At 44.7% G+C, this 15,984-nt stretch overlaps 1 pseudogene; it reads left to right on the top strand.

Annotated features, from left to right (window-relative positions):
• The first annotated feature begins 3,711 nt into the window (after window positions 1-3,711).
• LOC122207723 lies at window positions 3,712-5,299 on the top strand (annotated as a pseudogene).
• The last annotated feature ends 10,685 nt before the right edge of the window (window positions 5,300-15,984 follow it).

Here is a 15,984-nt window from a genome sequence, read left to right as displayed (position 1 = left end):
CACTTCACTGAACACGTAGAATTTGGGGGCCATGCTCTGCCAGCTCATTTTCCAAAAGCAGCATCTTCCAGTCCATTTTCAGGAGTTACACTGATCTGATGGTTGTTGAGACTGAAGAAGCAGTGTGAGAGCCAGACTTTGAGCCCGGTAGATTGCCCATGACCCTCCAACCCTGGGGGCCAAACCCACCTGCCGCTAGGATATCTCCCCTGATATTGGCACCTAATGACACTAACTATGCCTTTGATCACAGCTGTACTTTTATGTATCGTATTCAGGTTTTTCTCCTCCCTAGATTGGTGAGCTCTCTAGGCTAGGATCGGTCTGCATTGTTCACTTTTGTCTCCACAGTGCCCAAGCCAGACTCTGCCCTGGCCTTTAGGGTCTCAGCTCAGGACCCCACAACCCCATTGGTCTGCAAGTCCCAAGTTCCGCCTTAGTTGCCCAGTGAAGGAGCCATAGGTGGGAGATAAATGTCCAAGAATAGGGTTTACACAAATACTATACACACTGCACATAACATGTGTGCAGGTGTGTCCCAGGTAGCTCATTCCCATCTGTGCCTTTGTGCTAGGGCCTCGGTTCAGTACCCGTGCCTTTGAGTACCAGGTCCACTGCTGTGTGTGTGTGTGTGTGAGAGAGAGAGAGAGAGGGAGAGGGAGAGGGAGAGAGAGAGAGTGAGTCTGGGAAGGTGGGCCCTTGCAGGGTTCTGGGAGTGGGTCGCGGGCATGGGGTGCTTTCATGGTCCTAGGAGGAAGGGGATGGTGCTGACTCCTCCCAGTCAGTACTTCTAACCCCTGGTCAGGAAACAAAGATGAGAGCATGCTGAGCTGCAGGTGAACTTGAGTGACTTCTGTGGGCTTGCTCTGGAGGGTCTGGAAGGGGTGGGCAGTTGGGGCAGTGCTTATGGGACCTGGGAGGGGTTGGGCATGGAACTCACAGAAGCAGAACTCCGGAGAGCAACATGGCCCAAGGAATGACTTGGGGACAGTGGGCCAGCCTGTGGCGGTAACGGGGTGATGCAGGGATGGGTGGGGCTATGCTCACCACTGGCTTCTCCCACCTTAATCGCCATCTTGCTTCCAGGTAGCAGATGCTCCCTGGGAGGGGCGAGGGCTGCAGCAGTTGTGGGGGATGGGAGTAGTCTCAGTCTGCGGGGGCTCCAGGAGGGCTGTGGGTTGGGATCTGAGGACTTGTCTGGGATTGGGGGAGGCACACAGGTTTGCTGGTGACCTTCCACCCAGTGCCGCTCTGGAGGAGCTGGCCCTGTGTGTTGTGTGTGGGCATCGGGTCTCTGTGCCCTCCTGAGTGGGTGTGGTAGGCCCCTGGCTGGGAGAGGGGTGCGTGCTCTGGGGACTGGGTGACTGCTTGGAGCGGGCCTGGGTGAGGGGCTCAGAAGGGAGGGGCCGTAATGCCTGGTAGAGGTGGGGAGGCCCCTGCAGAGCCATCCTGGGAGGAGTTCTGCGTGGCCGCGTCTCCTGGGCTGGCAGGACCATTCTGAGGCAGTAGACATCAGGTGCCTGGATCCTGGAGAGCCCAGGGTGTGTCTGGGTCCTGGGGAACCTGGAGAACCCAAGAAGGACACAACTGGAGTGGCAGGGTGCCTTCTCCCTTTCTTTTTTCTCTGGCCCGGAGAACACTGCCGGGGTCCCCTCCCTGAGCCTGGCTGTGTGTGTCACAGGTTGACCTTTTCCTGTCCTACAAAGGAGAGCCTTGGAGGCTCTCCTTCTCCAAGGACATCAGGCCCCTCCACCACCCCCCCCCCCCCCGCCCCGGGCCAGAGGGACGGTGGCCCTGAAACATCTGGTACTTGGCAGGGAAGTGCCCAGTAGTGGTGTCAGTGTGCCTGTCACATACTGACCTGTCTGTGCCCAACCACTCACCTGTCATTCCCGTTGTCCCACACCAGTGCACACCCTCTCCACGTCTGCTGTGCAGGTGGACCTGCATGTCACACACACCTGCCCTGCCCACTGGTTACCCCACCTTACTTGCCTGCGTTTACCAGCCTGTCCCAGGCACCTGTGTGACGCAGCTGGCTCACTTCTCTGTGACGGTGCCTGGCCATCGGTGTCCTTGGCCACAGTCAGCCTTGTGGACCTTGTGGGTGGGGCTCGAGCCCAGGAGAGGCATTTCACCAGGCCCAGTGTGTATCATCCTCCTTGCATCCCAAATTGTTTTGGAAACACCGTCTTCCACCTGAGCCAGCAATGCCTCCTCACCTTGGCCCTCTGCCTGGTGTAGATTTCAGCCCGGATCTGTCATTGCAGCCAGATGGGGGCTTTGAGTCTCAGCCTGCCCAGCTCGGCTCAGCTATCTCCCGCCATCCCCGCAATGTGGTCTACCATGACCGTGGGGAGAGGGCCTTCCTCTGATGGGGGACAGGTCTTTTGGGGAGTGGAGACGAGTGCCTATGGGGATCAAAGAAGGCTGTGTCTGCCAGGGGACAAATTGACGAGGCTGGTGCCACGTAGACTGGGAGGCAGAAGTGGTTGTGTGTGGGGGTCAGGAGCCATTCATGTGAGCGAGGCACCACAGGGTCCTAGGGGAAGACCACAGCAGCCCTGGGTGGGGATGGGGGGGTATCTCACTGCTAGGGGTCAGGGGAGAAAGATTGCATTTAGCTGTGAGGCAGGCCCTCCTTTCCTCCCTTCCTCCCTGTCCCCTTCTTCCTTCTCCCTCTTCCTTCTTGTTCGTTCTTTCTTTCTTTCTTTCTTTCTTTCTTCTTTCTTTCTTTCTCTTTCTTTCTTTCTTTCTTTCTTTCTTTCTTTCTTCTTTCTTTCTCTCTCTCTTTCTTTTCTTTCTTTCTTTCTTTCTTTCTTTCTTTCTTTCTTTCTGTTACTTTTTAAAGGTTTTGTTTTTGAGTAATCTCTACACCCAACATGGGGCTTGAACTTATGACTCCAAGATCAAGAGTTGCATGCTCTCCCAATTAAGCTAGTCACGTTCTCTCTTCTTAAAAAAAAAAAAGGAAAAAAAAAAAAAAAGACTGTTGTATTTGGTCTCACTGGAAAAAAAAAAAAGAACAATTCACTGGCTTTTGGACGGAGCAAATTTATTATCCCTTCTGTGGAGTGTAAAGATGTGGTAGAACACGTTCTTTGTGGGAGTGTAAAATGAAAATTCTGCTTTGCCATATGGAGACGCCCATTATGTGGAGGAGACAGTTGGATAGTTAAGTTCGGAGCTCAGAGAGGAAGTCAGGGCTGGAGACAGAGGTGTTCAAAATCATGGGTGAGGTCACATGGAAATAGGGTGAGACAGAAAAGGGAAGGGGCCCAAGCCAGAGCCGTGAGGTGCTCCCACATCTAACTCTTGGCAAGGGGGATGGAGGGGGACTGCCTGGGATGATGGTGGATTAAGGTGGCATCAGAGAAGCTTGTATAAAAAGGATTGAGACAGGAAGGCAGGGTCTGCAGCAGGGGCTTTGGAAAGATGGAGATCACTGTGACCTTGAATCAAGTTGTTGCAGTGCAGCAATGGGGTAAAAGTAGATCCGAGTCCATTGAGATGAGAGGAGGGAAGGAAGAGGAGGCAGGCAGCTCTTTCAAGTATATTGGGAGGAGGTGCACAGGTGAAGGGAGCTTAGGGCAGGGAGAGTTCTTTTAGTATGCAGAATCCTGTCTGAAGCTCCTTGTCCATGTCTGTAAGAGCATGTATACCCCACATGGGCATTCTCAGGGTTGTCTTACCCACCAGATCCCAGTCTCCATGGGGACAAGGTCTGTGACTGCGGTAGTCACAGCTGTGTCCAGTCCCTTGCCCAGCATCTGGCTCCTAAGGTACTGAGGTACTGGTGAATGTTGGTTAAGTGAATCGGTCAATACATGTAAAGCACTGAGAACACTAACAGGTGCATAATAAATGCTCAGTAAAAGTGAGTTACTGTCGTCCGGTGGATGGGGAAGTCACTGAAGACTGGATGGCAGCAGTTCTGGAGACCATGATGCTCCTGTGGTAGACTGACCAGGGTGGTGGCTCCAAGTCCTGAAGGATGGAGAGGTTAAAGACGCCCAGCAGCACCATGCAGGCCAGCTTTGGGAGTCCGCACTGCAGCCCTGAAACTGGATCGCGTCACCATCCAGGAGCTCACAGCTCCATTATTTGCCCCAGCCCTGGTGAAACCAGGAGAGACCCTGGAGGAAGGGGCTAACTCGGGAAAGGAGTCATTTATTGGACATCACCAGGATGGTGTCTCTCAGATTCATCCTTCCAGCCACAATGATGTCTACAGTAGGTGCCAACAGCTTCGCTTTGACTGGGGAGGCATCCGGTGGTGGTACCGTGGAGAACATTAGGGAGAGACTGGGCACTGGGGGCCAGAGAGATGTAGATCACCACTCTGTGAGGGTTGCACAGATCCTCTTTTAGACCAGCTCGACACTCAGCTCAATGTCACTGAAAATGAGTGTCACAGCTGCAAATGCTGTTGAAGATCTCTTAGCAAATGAATGAGGATGACTGAACAGCTACAGACAGAGCTAAATGAGATAGACTGGTAGGAAAGCTTGAGAATGCCCAAGCTGAGGCTAAGACTGGATCCAGAGGAAGCTCAGTACCATAGGGGATACAGAGAACATAAACAACAACAGCCAGAACTGGATGATGAGCTCAAGAATGTAGAAAACCAAATGCCCTATGCCCAGATGCAGCTGGGCCAGCTGAAGAAAACCGGTTTCTTCAGTGCAACCTTTCATGTCTGGCACAGAGGACAATATGGTACAATCAGAACCTTCAAACTGGGTCGCCTGCCCAGTGTCCCTGTGCCATGGAATGAAGTTAATGCACTTGGGGCTGGAAAGCATTGCTGCTGTGCACCCTAGCCAGTAAGATATGTCTGAAATTTCAGAGGTATCAACTTGTTCCCTGTGGAAACCATTCCCACCTGGAGTCTCTGACAGACGGGTCTAAGCAGTTGCCATTGTACTATCCTGGGACAAGTTAGACCACGTGATGATGGAGATGTTGAGAAAGATGAAAGGAGAGGTTGAGAAAGGGTGAGACACATTTTTGTCTTCCTCACAGGAAGGCGAGATTGAAGACCCAGGAACCAGTGTGGCTCCCATTCCGTTGAAACCCAGTTTAGCCCTGACAGACAGTGGACCAAAGTTCTTAAGTTCATGCTGGCAGATTTTAAGTGGGGTCTTGCTTGACAATAGTTTCATAACAAGACTTCTTTTTTCCCTTACAGAGATGCTCGCCTCAGAAGCTTTACATTTTGTTTGGTTTGCAACAAGAAATGTTTTAAATTAAACTCAGATAACATCAAACAGCATATTAAAAAAATTTTTTTTAACGTTTATTTATTTTGGAGAGAGAGAGACAGAGCACGAGGAGGAAAGGGAGACACAGAATCCAAAGCAGGCTCCATGCTCTGAGCTGTCAGCGCAGAGCCTGACGCGGGGCTCAAACTCACAAATTGTGAGATCACGACCTGAACTGAAGTCAGTCGCTCAACCAACTGAGCCTTCCCGGGCGCCCCTCAAACAGCATGTGTTTACAATACTAGAAAAGAATAAATCCACAAGTCCACTTTATTTTAAAATATTGAACAACAGGGGCGCCTGGGTGGCTCAGTCGGTTGAGTGTCCGACTTCAGCTCAGGTCATGATGACTCGGTCCATGAGTTCGAGCCCCGCGTCGGGCTCTGTGCTGACAGCTCGGAGCCTGGAGTCTGCTTCAGATTCTGTGTCTCCCTCTCTCTCTGCTCCTCCCCCACTCATGCTCTGTCTCTCTCTCTGTCAAAAATAGACATTAAAAAAAAATTTTTTTTAAATATTCAACAACAGTTTCCAGAGGAAAAGTCTGCCATGTATGGCCATGTATGAATGTTCACTCTGCTCTGTTAAAGACATGAAATTGTATTTGTTACTGTTTGAGACACAGTGTGGAGAGGTTTGATTATCTGTAATAAAAGATTTGTTGCAGTCTGAAAAGAGTGAGTTACTGTTACAACTTAGGTAAGCAAAAGTAAGATAAGGGATTTCTGCAGTTTGACTCTTCGTGGGTCCCTATGTGGGACAGTGTCTGTGTCACTTCAGCAATGGTGTGAGACTTTGCATGTGTGGGCATACCCTGTGTCCATGAGACCTGGGACCACTTGCTGGGGAAGGGCACATGACCCAGAGACGAGGTACAATGTGTGAAGACCTCTAGGCTCCTACTTTTATGGTTCCGGCAGACATTAGTCTGTTTGTTAAGGTCACAGCAGCGTTCCTGACTTAGGTCAGGTCCCTCCTGAGAAGAGACCACTGACCCAGCTGCACATCACTCCCAAGACCATGTCCATGTGGGAGTTGGGTCTTCAGGGCCAAGCTTCTCTGACCAGCCCTCTGTGCAAGTCCTTCCCTGGGTCTCATGGCTATTCTGTATCTCTTCCCTTCCTCTTGTGCTGCAGGGGTTCATCTCACCCCTTGGTGCTGCTTTGAGCCTCCCTTGTGTGGTCTTGGTTGTCTCCCTTCCCCATCCTGCTCAGGCTAGGGCAAGACCCTTCCCTATGTCTTCATCAGGAGGAAATGTCTTATATCTGGTAAGAAGTTGCTATGGCCAATGTCAAAGAGGTTGCTGCCTGTGTTCTCCTCTAGGATTTGGATGGTTTCCTATCTCACATTTAGGTCTTTAGTCCATTTTTTTTTAAAGTAGGCCCCATGCCCAGTGTGGAGCCCAACATGAGGCCTGAACTCATGACCCTGAGATCCAGACTTGAGCTGAGATCAAGACCCAAGTGCTTAACCAACTAAGCCACCCAGGCACCCCAGGTCTTTAATCCATTTTTAATTTATTTTTGTGTGTGATGTAAGAAAGTGATCCAGTTTTCATTCTTCTGCATGTTGCTGTCCAATTTTCCCAACACCATTTGGTGAAGAGACTTTTTTCCATTAGATATTCTTCCCTGCTTTGTCAAAGATTATTTGGCCATATAGTTGTGGGTCCATTTCTGGGTTTTCTATTCTGTCCCATTGATCTATGTGTCTGTTTTTGTGCCAGTACCATACTGTCTTGATGACTACAGCTTTGTAATCTAGCTTCAAGTCCGGGATCACGATGCCTCCAGTTTTGCTTTTCTTTTTCAAGATAGCTTTCAGTATTTGAGGTTGTGTGTGGTTCCATACAGATTTTAGGATTGTTTGTTCTAACTGTGAAAAATACTGTTGATATTTTGATAAGATTGCATTTAATGAGTAGATTGCTTTGGATAGTATAGACATTTTAACAATATTTGTTTATTCAATCCATGAACACGGAATGTTTTTCTCATTTCTTTGTGTCCTCTTCAATTGCTTTTGTAAGTGTTTTCTAGTTCTCAGTGCAGATCTTTTTCCCCTTTGGTTAGGTTTATTCCTAGGTATCATATGGTGCCAGTGCAGTTGTAAATGGGATCAGTTCCTTGATTTCTCCTTCTGCTGGCTTCATTTTGATGTATAGAAATACAACAGATTTCTGTACATAGATTTTGTATCCTGTGATTTTACTGAATTCATGTAATACATGAATTAGTTTTAACAATTTTTTGGTAATCTTTTGGCTTCTCTGTTTACAGTATCATGCTGTCTGCAAATAGTCAAAGTTTGACTTCTTCCTTGCCCATTTGGATGTATTTTATTTCTTTTGTTTGATTGCTGAGCCTACGACTTCCAGTACTATGTTAAATAACAGTGGTGAGAGGACATCTCTGTTTTATCCCTGACCTTAGAGGAGAAACTTTCAGTTTTTCCCCATTGAGGATGATATTAGCTGTGGGTTTTTTGTATGTGGTCTTTATGATGTTGAGGTTTGTTCCCTCTATCCCTACTTTGTTGAGGATTTTTATCATGAATGGATGTTGTACTTTGTCAAATTTTTTTTTTTCTTTCTGCATCTATTGAGAGGATCATATGGTTCTTATCCTTTCCTTTGTTAATATGGAACAAAGTGTATCACATGAACAACATGTATCATGTTGACTGTTTTGTGAATATTGAAACACCCTTGCAACCCAGGAATAAATCCCACTTGATCATGGTGAATAATTCTTTTAATGTGCTGTTGGATTTGATTTGCTAATATTTAGTTAAGAATTTTTGCATCTGTGTTCATCAGGGATATTGGCCTGTAGTTCTTTTTTAGTGGAGTCTCTGTCTGGTTTTGGAATCAGGATAATGTGGCTTCATAAAATGAATTTGGACATTTTCCTTCCATTTTTATTTTTTGGAATAGTTTGAGAATAGGTATTAACTCTCCTTTAAATGTTTGGTAGAATTCCCCTGTGAAATCATCTGGCCCTGGACTTTGGTTTCTGGGGAGAATTTTGATTACTGAATCAAATTCTTTGCTGGTTACCGGTCTGTTTAAGATTTCTATTTCTCCCTGTTTTAGTTTTGACTGTTTATGTGTTTCTAGGAATTTATCCATTTCTTCCAGATTGTCCAATTTTTTGGCATATAGTTTTTCATAATATTTTCTTATAATTGTATTTCTGTGATATTGGTTATTATTTCTCCTCTCTCATTTGTGGTTTTATTTATTTGGGTTCTTTCTCTTTTCTTTTTGATAAATTGAGCTAAGGGTTTATCAATTTCATTTTTTTTTTCCAAAAAACCAGCTCCTGGTTTCATTGATCTGTTCTACTTCTTTTGTTTGTTTCTATATCATTTCTATCTGCTCTAATCTTTACTATTTCCCTACTTCTGCTGGCTTTAGGCTTCACTTATTTTTCTTTTTCTAGATCCTTTAGGTGTAAGGTTAGGTTGTTAGAGATTTTTTTCTTGCTTCTTGAGGTAAGCCTGTATTGCCATATAATTCCCTCTTAGGACCACTTTTGCTGCATCCCAAAGGTTTTGGACCATTGTGTTTTCATTTTCATTTGTTTCCATATATATAGTTTTTAAAATTTTTAATGTTTTTATTTATTTTTGAGACAGAGAGACACAGAGCATAAGCAGGGGAGGGGCAGAGAGGGAGGGAGACACAGAATCTGAAGCAGGCTCCAGGCTCTGAGCTGTCAGCACAGAGCCTGATGCAGGGCTCGAACTCATGGACTGTGAGATCATGACCTGAGTTGAAGTCGGACGCTTAACCAACTGAGCCACCCAGGTGCCCCATTTCTATATATTTTTAAAATTTCTTCTTTAATTTCCTGGTTGACTCATTCATTCTTTGGTAGGGTGTTCTTTAACTTCCACGTATTTGTGGTCTTTCCAAATTTTTTTCTTGTGGTTGACTTCAAGTTTCAAAGTGTTGTGGTCAGAAAATATGCATTGTGTGATGTCAATCTTTTTGTACTTGTTGAGGCCTGATTTTTGTGACTTAGTATGTGATCTCTTCTAGAGAATATCCCATGTGTACTTGAAAAGAATGTGTATTCTGCTTCTTTAGGATGAAATGATCTGAATATATCTGTTAAGTCCATCTGTTCCAGTGTATCATTCAAAAGCATTGTTTCCTTGTTGATTTTTTGCTTAGATGATCTATTGTTGTAAGCGGAGTGTTAAAGTGCCCTACTATTATTGCGTTATTACCAATGAGTTCCCTTATGTTTGTTATCAACTGTTTTATATATTTGGGTTCTCTCAATTTGGGGACACAAATATTTACAATTGTTAGATCTTCTTGTTGGATAGTCCCCTTTATTATGATATGATGCCCTTCTTCATCTCTTGTCACAGTCTTTGGTTTAAAATCTAGTTTGTCTTGGGGCGCCTGGGTGGCTCAGTCGGTTAGGCGACCGACTTCGGCTCAGGTCATGATCTCACGGTTTGTGAGTTTGAGCTCCGCATCAGACTCTGTGCTGACAGCTTAGAGCCTGGAGCCTGCTTCGGATTCTATGTCTCCCTCTCTCTCTGCCCCTCCCCTGCTTGTGTTCTGTTTCTGTCTCTGTCTCTCTCAAAAATAAATAAACATTAAAAAAAATTTAAAATCTAGTTTGTCTTGGTGCCTGGGTAGTTCAATCAGTTAAGCATCTGACTTCAGCTCAGGTCATGATCTCACAGTTCATGGGTTCAAGCTCCACATCGGGCTCTGCACTGGTAGTGTGGAGCCTGCTTTTGATTCTCTCTCTCTGCCCCTCCCTGACTTGTGCTTTTTCTCAAAATAAATAAATAAATTAAAAAAAAATAAAATCTAGTTTGTCTGATATAAGTATTGCTACTCTGGCTTTCTTTTGACATCCTTTTGAATGATAAATTTTTCTCCATCCCCTTACTTTCAATCTGCAGGTGGTTTTAGGTCTATAATGAGTCTGGTAGGCAGCATGTAGATGGGTCTTGTTTTTTAATCCATTCTGACACCCTGTGCCTTCTGATTAGAGCATTTCATCCATTTACATTCAGAGTGATTATTGACAAATATATTTAGTACCGTTTTGTTACTTGTTTTGTTGTTCCTAGAGGTTTTCACTGTCCCTTTGTAGTCTTTGTCATTTCTGGTCTTCCTTTCACACTCAAAGAGTCTCATTTCATATTTCTTGCAGGGCTGGTTCAGTGGTCACAAATTCCTTTAGTGTTTGTTTGTCTGGGAAGCTCTTTATCTCTCCTCCTATTCTGAATGACAGCCTTGCTGGATAGAGTATTCTTGACCACAGATTCTTCCCATTCAACACATTGAATATATATGTATATATATATCATGCCTCTCGTTTCTGGTTTGGCAGGTTTCTGTGGAAAGATTTGCTGCTAACCTTATTGGTCTTCCCTTGTAAGTTAGGGACTTCTTTTGTCTTGCTGCTTTTAGGATTTTTTTTAAATCTCTATATTTTGCAAATTTAACTATGCCTTAATGTTGGCCTGCTTTTGTTGATTTTGATGGGGGTTCTCTGCACCTCCTGGATTTAGATGTCTGTTTTCTTCCCAAGATTAGGGAAGTTTTCAGCTATAATTTCCTCAAATAAACCTTCTGCCCCCTTATCTCTCTCTTCTTCCTCTTGGACTCCTACATTAAAATATTATTGTATTTGATGGAGTCACTGAGTTCCCCAAGTCTACTTTCTTGATCTAACATTTTTTTCTCTCTATTTCACTTTTTTAATGTTTATTTATTTTTGAGAGAGAGAGAGAGCAAGCAGGGGAAGGGCAAAGAGAAAGGGAGACACAGAATCCGAGGTAGGCTCCAGACCCTGAGCTGTCAGCACAGAGCCCAACACAGGGCTTGAACTCACAAACCACAAGATCATGACCTGAGCTAAAGTTGGACACTTAACCAACTGAGCCACCCAGGCACCCCTTCTCTCTCTCTTTTAAAAGTTTATTGGAGCACCTGGGTGGCTCAGTCAGTTAAGCCTCCAACTTTGGCTCAGGTCATGATCTCGCAGTTTGTGAATTTGAGCCCTGCATCGGGCTCTGTGCTGACAGCTCAGAACCTGGAGCTTGCTTCAGATTCTGTCTCCCTCTCTCTCTGCCCCTCCCCCACTCACACTCTGTTTCTTTCTCCCTCAAGAATAAATAAACTTAAAAAAAAAATTTTTTTTAAGTTTATTTATTCTTGGAGAGAGAGAGAGAGAGAGGGAGAGAGAGAGAGAGGGAGAGAGAGAGAGAAAGAAAATATGAGCAGGAGAGGGGCAGAGAGAGAGAGGGATAGAGAGAATCCCAAGCAGGCTCTGTGCTATTGGCAGGGAGCCTGATGTAGGGCCCGATCCCATGAATTATGAGAGATCAAGCTGAACTGAACTGAGTTGAAATCAAGAGTCAGACACTTAACCAACTGAGCCACCTGGGTGCCCCTTTTTCTCTCTACTTAGTGCATCTCATTATTTTCCATAATTCTATGTTCTATATCACTTATTTGTTCCTTTGCTTCTTCCATCCTTGTGGTCATTACATTTAGTCAGTCTTGAATCTTAGTTATTGCATTTTTCGTTTCTGGCTGATTAGTTTTCAGCTCTTTTATCTCTGTGGTAAGGGTTTCCCTGATCATCTCTGCTTTTCTCAAACTCAGCTAGTATCCTTGTGATTACTCCTTTAAATTCTGAACCAGGCATATTATTTATATCTGTTTCAATTAGATCCCTGGCCATGACCTTTTCTTGTTCTTTCTTTTGGGATGAATTCTTCCATCTTGGCATTTTGTGTAGGTTTCTGTCTTCTTCTCTGTGTAAGGAAAGCCAGTTATGTTTCTTGCTTCTAAGAGTAATGGCTTTATGAAGAAGAGATCATATAATGTTCAGAGCCTGGTGCTCCAGGAAGTGTCTCTGGTGCATTCTGCTGCTGTGTTATGGCTGCTGTATCCCTCAGCTCAGTCTTCTGCAGAGTTTCTTCTTGCCTGCTGTGGGGAGTGTTTTGGACCTTGGCCAGAGTGTGGTGAATGTGCTCTGGTCTGTTTGCGAAAAGAGACCTGATACTATTTCCACTGGAATTGAAGCTATGCAGAACTCTGTGGTCAGTAGATGTGGTGCGTGCAGGGTTTTATGCTGGTCTTCTGGAGGAGGAGCCTCTGTACTGGTCCTATGGCACATTTGCTTGAGTAAAGCAGTATCAGCAGAGTGCACGGGGTTGGACTTGGTGTAAGTGGGTTTGGCAGCTAGTGTGGGCTCTGTGTTGTTTACTGAGGTTGGTTTATGCTGAAGGGCAGAGGAGGGGAATGGTACAACCCCCTCCTTTGTCTCTGGAGAGGAAAGTCTGTGCTTGCTGCTTTCAGGGAAGCAGTTTCTTTGAGAGCAAACAATTTCCCCTGGTGCATCACAGGCGTTTTTCACATTGCTGATTTCACACTGTCTCTGGGTTGTTTGTCTGCTTGGAGCAGCACAGCACACCTTGGGCTCTACCCTAGCCGGGCCTGCTGCTTTTTAAAATTCCAAACTTCTGGGTCCTGCTGTGGCACGGACCTGCACCAGTCCTCTGGGAAAGGGACTCTCTAGGCTGGAACTGATGCAGGTTTGACTCAGAAGGCCAGTCGTGCCAGAGCTCAGAGCCATGGGATTTGGAGCAAACAGGCTAAACAGCCAGTGTTCCGGTTAGCTGCCCTCAGCAGGTATCTATAGGCCAATGCTGAGGGGTAGAGGGAAATGGTGCCTGCTGGTTCTCCTCCCTCCACCCCTGCCCCACCAGAGGCAATGCCACCTCTCATAGATGCGCTCCAAAAAGTATGAGCAGTCTCTCCCCATGTCCCTTAGGCGATCCAGAGATCTCACAGTCTGCCCCAGGGTTTTTTGTCTGCCTCTGCTTCAGGAGTAGGACAGCATCCTCAGGTCTCTATCCCAGCCAAACCTGGGGACCTTGGAAACTCTAGTCTTTGAACCCCACTGATTGCAAAACTGGCAAAATTCAGCCCTTCTCGTTTTCAGGGCCAAATGCTTTGGGAAGTGTGCTCGTACGTATCCTTGTGTGCTCCTCTGTCTCTCCCTTTTCTCCATGACCAGGGCTCCCTTCCCTTCATAGCACCCGCAATCCGTTTCTCCCCCAAACCATATCTCTGCATTTCCTACCTTCCTCAAAGTGGGCTCTCCTTCCAGCTGTGCACTTTGTTCTGTCAGTCCTCAGGTCAATTTCTTGAGTATTCTGAATGATTTGATAGTTATTTAGCTGTGTTCCAGGGGTGAAGGAAGCCTAGACTCCTCCTACTATGCAGCCATCTTAGCTCCCCTTTGAGTTGTATGAGTTCTTTACATATTTTGGATGTTAACCCCTTATTGGATATATTGTTTGCAAATACCTTTTCCCATTCAGTAGGCTGCCTTTTTAAAAAAATTGTTGGTTTCCTTCACTCTGCAAAAAGCTTTTTAGTTTCATGCAGTCCTGTTTGTTTATTTTTGCTTTTGTTGTCCTACTTAAAGAGATAGATCCCAAAAAATATTGCTAAGACTGATGTCAAAAAGCTTACTGCGTATTATTTCTTCTGGGAGTTTTATGGTTTCTGGTCTTACATATAAGTCTTTAATCCATTTTTAGTTTATTTTTGTATATGGTGTAAGAAAGTGGCCATCTTTCATTCTGTTGCATACAGCTGTCCTGTTTTCCCAGTACCACTTGTTGAAGAAACTGTCTTTTCCCCATTGTATGTCCTTTCCTCCTTTCCCTAGGTTAATTGAACATATAAACATGGGCTCTGAGCTCTCTATTCTGCTTTTGTGCCAATACTGTGTATGTTTTGATTACTGTAATTTTGTAGTATAGTTTGAAATCTGGGAGCATACGACTTTTAGTTTAGTTTAGTTTTGTTTTGTTTTTCCTCAAGATTGCTTTGGCTATTAGAGGTCTTCTATGGTTCCATATACATTTTTTAAGTTTATTTATGTATTTTGAGAGAGAGTTTTGCACCCCCAATTCCATATACATTTAACTTTTTTTTTTTTAAAGTTTATTTTTGAGAGAGAGAGAGCACACAGGGGAGGGGCAGAGAGAGGGGGAAACACAGAATCTGAAGCAGGCCCCAGGCTCTGAGCTGTCAGCACAGAGCCGATGCAGGGCTTGAACCCACAAATCATGTGATCATGACCTGAGCCAAATTTGGATGCTTAGTCAACTAAGCCACCCAGGCACCCCTTATTTTAAGTAATATTTATACCCAACATGGGGCTTGAACTCACAACCTTGAGATTAAGAGTCGCATGCTTTACCTACTAAGCCAGCCAGGCACCCCAATTCCATATACATTTTAAGATTATTTGTTCTAGTTCTGTGAAAAATGCCATTGGAATTTTGGTAGCAATTGCTTTGAGCCTATAGATTGCTTTGGGTGGTGTGGACATTTTAACAATGTTAATTCTTCCAATCTATGACCATGGCATGTCTTTCCATTTTTTGTGTGTCATCTTCAATTTCTTTCATCAGTATCTTTTAGTTTTCAGAGTACAGGTCTTTCACCTCCATGGTTAAATTTATTACTAGATATTTTATTCTTTTTGATGCAATTGTGAATGGGATTATTTTATTTCTTTTTCTGATAGTCTGTTATTAGTGTATAGAAATGCAATATATTTCTGTATATTGATTTTGTATCCTGTGGCTTTACTCAATTTATTTATTAGGTCTAATAGTTGTTGTTGTTGTTGTTGTTGTTGTTGTTGTTTTGGTGAAGCTTTAGGGTTTTCTACATATAGTATTACATTACCTGTAAATAGATGCAGTTTTACTTCTTCCTTTCCAATTTGGATGCCTTTTAATCTATTTTCCATTTTATGTTTCGATGTCACAACTTACATATTTTTATATTGTGTATACATTGATGATACATTGTAGCTACAGTGTTTTTTATACTGTTGTTCCTTAACCTTTATATTAAAGTTAGGTTATTAACATACCACCATATTATAGTATTAGAGTAGTCTGACTATGACTATATACTTACCTTACCAGTGTGTTTTACATTGTCATGTGTTTTCATTTTACTAAGTTGTGCCTGCTATTTTATCATAAAGAACTCCTTTCAGCATTTCTTATAAGGCAGGTGTAGTGCTGATGAATTCCTGCAGCTTCTGTTTGTCCAGGAAGGTCTTTGTGTCTCCTTCGTCTCTGCAGAACAGCTTTGGTGGATGAAACATTCTTGGTTGGCAGTAACCTCCCCCCGCCCCACCCGCCTTCAGCATCTGAATATATTATTCCTGGCCTGGAGGGGTCTGCTGATTAATCTGCTGATGGTCTTATGGAGATTCCCTTGTATTTGAGGATTCCAGAGCCTCACCATTTGCCTAACAGGACTCTTCCTGGTCATCGCATTTGTCAGACTTTGCTCTTGGTGGTTGAGTCAAGCTGTCCAATCATCTTTAATATCTCCACAACCCAGACAAGTGTTATCTATCCAACTGGTATTATTCATGCCGAGGCATAACAGGGTTTATTGTGTTGTAAATTTTCAAAATTTCATATTTTCCTGCTGCCTCTGCATCCTCACAAACAGGTTGCAGTGTCCATCCCTGGTCCCTGGGCTGGGGAAAAGGCTGGTCCCTACCACAAGTTCCCCTTCTTGCCTTCCTGTGACTAACTTAGTGACATGAAAGTGTGCCAGTGAAATGCCCTCAGGCCTTTTGCTTCCAGACCCCGTCCTTATCCCTGACAAAGGCTCTTGCCTGTGAGTCCT

The sequence above is a fragment of the Panthera leo genome, chromosome E2 (genome assembly GCF_018350215.1).
Source record: "Panthera leo isolate Ple1 chromosome E2, P.leo_Ple1_pat1.1, whole genome shotgun sequence".
Classification (NCBI taxonomy): domain Eukaryota; kingdom Metazoa; phylum Chordata; class Mammalia; order Carnivora; family Felidae; genus Panthera; species Panthera leo.
This window is presented reverse-complemented; position numbering and strand designations above follow the sequence as displayed.